Source organism: Hakea prostrata, chromosome 10 (genome assembly GCF_041222555.1).
Source record: "Hakea prostrata isolate BN-2017 chromosome 10, UWA_Hpros_2, whole genome shotgun sequence".
Classification (NCBI taxonomy): domain Eukaryota; kingdom Viridiplantae; phylum Streptophyta; class Magnoliopsida; order Proteales; family Proteaceae; genus Hakea; species Hakea prostrata.
Genome location: NC_142609.1, coordinates 12,729,988 through 12,735,927, shown reverse-complemented (window position 1 = coordinate 12,735,927; position 5,940 = coordinate 12,729,988).

Here is a 5,940-nt window from a genome sequence, read left to right as displayed (position 1 = left end):
CGACCTCATGAAGTACGAGAAGATGGTGGACAAGGGGGCAATGACCAATTGCATCCTCCTAATCTACTCCAATAGCAGTTGGATCAACTGAAGCTCCAATTTCTGGAGATGAATCAAATGCTTTGGACGTTGGACAGGCAAGTGGTGGCACCGCAGGCTCCTGATCAGCGCGACGTGGGAAGGCTTTTAAGAGAAGGGGAGGAGGTATTTATCTCTATTCATCAAAGGCATTCCCCGCAAAGGGAAAGAAGGCTTCGGAGGGCCCAGAATGTTGGTCAGAATTTCCGTAAAGATGCCCGGAGACAAGGCAGAGAACCCAGAAGAACTGGGGAACTCCCTAAAAGAGACGAGCGATTCGAACGACCGCAAGGAAGCACTACACATTCAACGACAAGGTTGGAAGCAGGAGTGCGAACTCACTCACCAACCCCTAGGCGTGCGGTTCGGGACAACGCTCGCGTCACCGGTGACCGATCAATGCATATTGGCCAAGAGCTAGCCAATATTAATCAGAGGCTCGGACAACTGACTAGAGGAAGAATAACTGACGATATATATTCGGTCATCAGAAAAACCCCGTTCGCCGAAGCAATAGCCGGATGTCAATTTCCTCACAATTTCTGGTTGCCAACTTTTTCTTCGTTTGACGGTTCGGGAGATCCTATTGCTCATATCAGTTATTACCAGCAGACTATGGCAGTGGCTAGTAATTCAGATGAAATTCTTTGCAGGGTATATGGTTCATCTCTGACCGGAGCAGCGCAGAAGTGGTTCTCGAACCTTCTTTCGGGAAGGATTGTGGACTTTGAGGAGCTAGCATGTAAATTCATTGTTCGATTCCAAAGCAAAATTTAGATCAAGAAGACTGAGGAAACCTTGTTTACTGTTAGACAAAGGAAAAGCGAATCAATTTGAGAATACCTGAAAAGATTCAACAGGGTCACGATGGAAATTGAGAATCTAGATGAACAGGTAGCTAAAACTGCTTGGTTCACTGGACTCACCAATTGTAGACTCTTGGAGTTGTTACTTTAGGATGTGCCTACCACCTACGCTGAATTGGTGCAAAGGTGTTAGAAACAGGCGGTAGTAACAAATATCTTTGATGCGCGTCAGGGAGACACGAAGGTCCCTGCAAAAGAGCAGAAAGCTGTCGAGAAAAAGCAAAAGCCCAAGAAGCATGTTCGGGATCGAGTTGGAAGGCCTCGGGTGGTGTGGCGATAGAGGTCTCCCGATCAAAGTGAGTATACACCCTTGAATACTCCTTGGGCAGACATCTTAAATACCATCAAGGGGCAAAATATCCTAAAATGGCCACCGAAGCTTCCAACAAAGCCTGGGGAGCGAAATATGGAGAAGTACTGCCGTTTCCATAAGGATTACGGACACTATACCAATGACTGTAGGCATTTAAAGGTCGATATCAAGAAATTGATATCGCAAGGTCACTTATCTGACTTCATCAAGGGGAGACGGACAGAACCACGAGGAACCGGTGATAAAAGGGAACGTTTGGTAAGTCGGGAGCGGCCAACCGAAGCTCCTAAGTCTAAGAAGGCAAAGAAGTGATTGATGCTACCCGATCACCCATTTTGACAATATTCGGAGGACCTAAACCTGAGTCACTCAGAAAGTTGAAGGCCAAATCCAAATTTATTGGAACTGGAGAAACACAGAAGCGGAAAAGACCGAATGGTGAGGGTTCGAATACCTTCGGTGAAGAAGATGAGAGAGACGTATGTATACCTCATGATGATGTCATAGTCATCAAGGTAGAAATTGCACGCCGAGAGGTGCATAGAGTATTGGTTGACACAGGGTCTGCTGTAGACCTTTTATCTTATGAGGCTTATCAAAAGTTCAAAGTCGAGGAAGATCTAATGGAGTCGTCATCTGCGCATCTTTACGGCTTTTTTGGGTCGTCAACTATAGCCGAAGGATCGGTGCAACTGGATTTATCAGTTAGAAACTTCCCCAAAGAAGCTACAATTCGAGTGAACTTCCTGGTGGTTCAAGAACTTTCGGCTTACAACGTCATTCTCGGTAGGCCATCCTTATCGAAGTTAGGTGCTGTAGTTTCAACAAAGCACCTGAAGATAAAATTCCCAACTAGTATGGGAATCAGTCAGGTTTCCTCTGACCAAAGAATATCCCGACAGTGCTACGTGGCGTATCGAAAGATAAGGAAGGCCCGAAGGAAGGCCACAACATTGCTAATAGAGATACAGGATGATCGGGATGAGGAAGAAATGCAAAGACTAGAGCCAGTAGAAAGGTTGGAACGAATCCAGCTGGATCCTGACAATGAAGAAAGAACTACCCATATCGAATCCGAGCAGTTGGAGGAATTCAAAGCAGAACTGAAGTTATTCCTTTGGGAAAATAGTGATGTGTTCGCATGGTCAACGGAGGATATGCCGGGGATCGATCGGCTAGTAGAGGAGCACAAACTTTGGATAGATCCAAAGGTAAAACTAGTTATTCAGAAGAGAAGAAACTTCTCGATAGAAAAGCACGAGGCCATCAGTGGCGAAGTCAAAAAGTTGAAAAATTCAAGGTTCATTAAACCCATTGAATGCCCAATCTGGTTGGCCAATGTGGTAATGGTCAAGAAGGCGAATGGAAAATGGAAAATGTGCACAGATTACACAGATCTCAATAAGGCTTGCCAAAAGACTGTTATCCGTTACCCCGGATAGATCTTTTAATAGATGCCACCATTGGATATGAAATATTAAGTTTCATGGATGCATATTCGGGGTATAACCAGATCCTCATGAACCGGGAGGATGAAAAGTTTACTGTTTTCATGACTAATCCTGAAAGCTTCTATTACAAAGTCATGCCGTTCGGTCTGAAGAACGCAGGGGCTACTTATTAGAGGGCAGTAAACAAAATATTCAAGGATCTGATCGGGAGAAACATGGAAGCATACGATGATGATATGCTGGTGAAAAGCACAGCAAGATCAAAGCATATTGAAGATTTGGCAAGTATTTTTTGTACTCCGGAAATACCAAATGAAGCTGAACCCAGAAAAGTGTGCCTTCGGTGTATCGTCAGGGAAATTGTTAGGTTTCATGGTATCTCAAAGAGGTATTGAGACTAACCCAGCCAAAATACAGGCTTTGATTAACATGGAATCTCCTAAGACCGTTCGGGATGTGCAATGCCTAACGAGAAGAGTAGCTACGCTAAACTGATTCATCTCACAATCGGGAGAAAAATGCCTCCCTTTTCTCAAAGTACTCAAAGATTTAAGGGGCAGTAAGGAGGCAAAATGGTTAGAAGAATGTCAAAAGGCGTTTAAAGATCTGAAAGAAACACTGGGTAAAACACCAATTTTATCTCAACTAGAGAAAGGAGAAATTTTGCAAATTTATTTAGCAACACCATGCTCGGTGGTAAGTGTGGTACTTGTTCGGGAGAAAGACAAAAAGCAATGGCTAATCTATTATGTCAGCCATGTGCTCCTCGACACAGAAACGCGATATTCCCAAATCGAGAAGCAAGCTTTGGTTCTTATGATAGCAGCTAGGAAACTAAGGCCATACTTTCAAGTACATTTGATAGAGGTATTGACTACTTTTCCTCTTAATAAAGTTCTTCGTAAGCCTGACTTGTCTGGAAGAATGGTAGCATGGTCAGTCGAGCTTGGCAAATTCCAAGCTTCAAGCCTCGCACGACAACCAAGGGCCAAGCATTGGCCGATTTCGTGGTAGAAATTGTCACGACCCAAGTTTTCACGAGCTTGGTGGGGCCCACATTATGAACATTTAACTAGGGCACGTGACAGTTCCTTCCTTTATCAACCTGTTTATAATTACCAAAACAAAATGCTAAACTAAACATTCTCAAGAACAAACAAACAACCTGTTTGACAGTTTGACTCATAAACATATGCACACAGTCTAAAGCCCTGTTATGTTTACATTTGACCTTTCAACAATGTCTAGTAAAGTACATACGATCTCAAAGAAATATATACATTCACAGTTCAATTAAACCAACATCAGTTGCAACAAAAGAAAAACGTTTCCATCTTCAAGCAATAAAAGTACTGTCAGGTGGCAGCACCCTTGCCCTTATCACGTATCTGAGGACCTGTCAACATTTTCAATAATGAGCTTTGCAGCCCAATAAGCAATATAGACAACCATGTAAGTAAGTCAGACAATTCATCATGTATCAATCATCACATCACTGTCATATAACATCATGTATTCCAATTTCCTTTTTCATTATTAAACCAGACCTAACCGCTAGCTGTAGAGAGAGCACTATCAGTCTAAACCACACAAGTGGCATTAGTCTCAGTCTTAGTCTTAGAGGTTCTTATGAAGAGATTCTCTTTCAGTCCTTAGGCACAAGGCCAGGTGTTCTCTGCAGAAGGCCATCATCAGTCTAGTATATCTTTCCACTTTTCAGTCTAGCTTCATGCCCTCCCGTTTGGGTACATAAGTACCAGGACTTACAGAAGCCACTTCATGCCCTCCCATTTGGATACATACGTACTAGGACTTACAGAAACCGCTTCATGCCCTCCCATTTGGGTATATTAAGTACCAGGATTTACAGAAGCCATTACATTTTATTACTGTTTCTTTTATTCTTTCTTATATTCGGTTTCAGTATTACATTACCATGCTCTGTCCATTTCAATGTACATTTTTCATTTCAATCATCATTTAGTCCCAACTGAATACAATTAATGCAATTCAATCATTTAAATATGAGAGCATAATAATTTCACATCTGATAAGCATAAGCATCATTTCAAATTCACAATTCAACATCTCAAGAATACTATGACATTTCAACTCAAACAATTCAATCAAGTCATTATCTGTCATTCGATCCCATGCATTTCTATTTCATTCACAAGACCTATATCATGCATTTTCATAATTTGCGTAAGTGAGTCAATAAAATTAATTTTATATTAACATGTGAATGTTGCATGTCTATCAAATAGAATCACCTACTTATAACATACATGAGTTGGTCGATATCACTTACCTGTTCCCATTCCATGCGTGTGTGTTTTGACCCTAGTTCCATTAAAATCTTTTCTCCCTTCTGTACCTTGAATAATTACTGACTATTTAGAATACGCGGGAGCCAACAGGGAAATTCTCCCTCTTTTTTTATTATTAATTTCTCTCTCCTCTTCCTTTCCTCTCTCCTCTAATGTTCTGCGAATGCACGGATATTCCTCTTTCTCTTTCTTTTCTCTTTTTCACTTCTTTATTTTTCTCTCACCTATGTTCTCACTCCAATATTTCTGTTTTGCTTTCTTTTCTCTCACCTATCTTCTCACTCTCTGTTTGATGCTTTTCTCCACGTTCTCTTTCTCTTCTCTCTCTTCTGCTCTTTAATGGGTTCCTCTTCTTCTGATTCTATCTTCTTCTCTCTCCACTCCTATCTCCACTCGTTCTCTCTCTTCTCTTCTTAATCTTCTTTAATGGCTTCCTTTTCAATTTCTCTTATCCAATTCTTCTTTCTCCTACGTTATTCTCTCTCTCTCTCCTCCTTGATTCCTCTCCACTTCTTCTTTTAACTCATTTCTGTCCATTATTTCTCTTTGTACCTCTCAGTTACACGCATAAGGTAACATAAGTGTTTTCTTTCTCCTCTTACCTTAACACCTCATGCATACTTCATTTAAAAAGTCACCACGTAAGTAGGAGGTGGGGGTACACCTTTACCCTCCCTCCCTCTCTCCTTAATCGGTTAAGAATTTAATATATTATATATATAGATATATTGTACATGTAATATATATTTAATTAAATGATTAATGGGCTTTGTGGGCTTGCTATAATGGGCCCACTCTTAGGTGCTAATATTAGTACCTTTTGATTCAGAAAATCATGTTGATCATTTCCTCATTTTTAGTTCAGTCTAATTCCACTGTGGTGGGACCCACAAGCAGTGTCT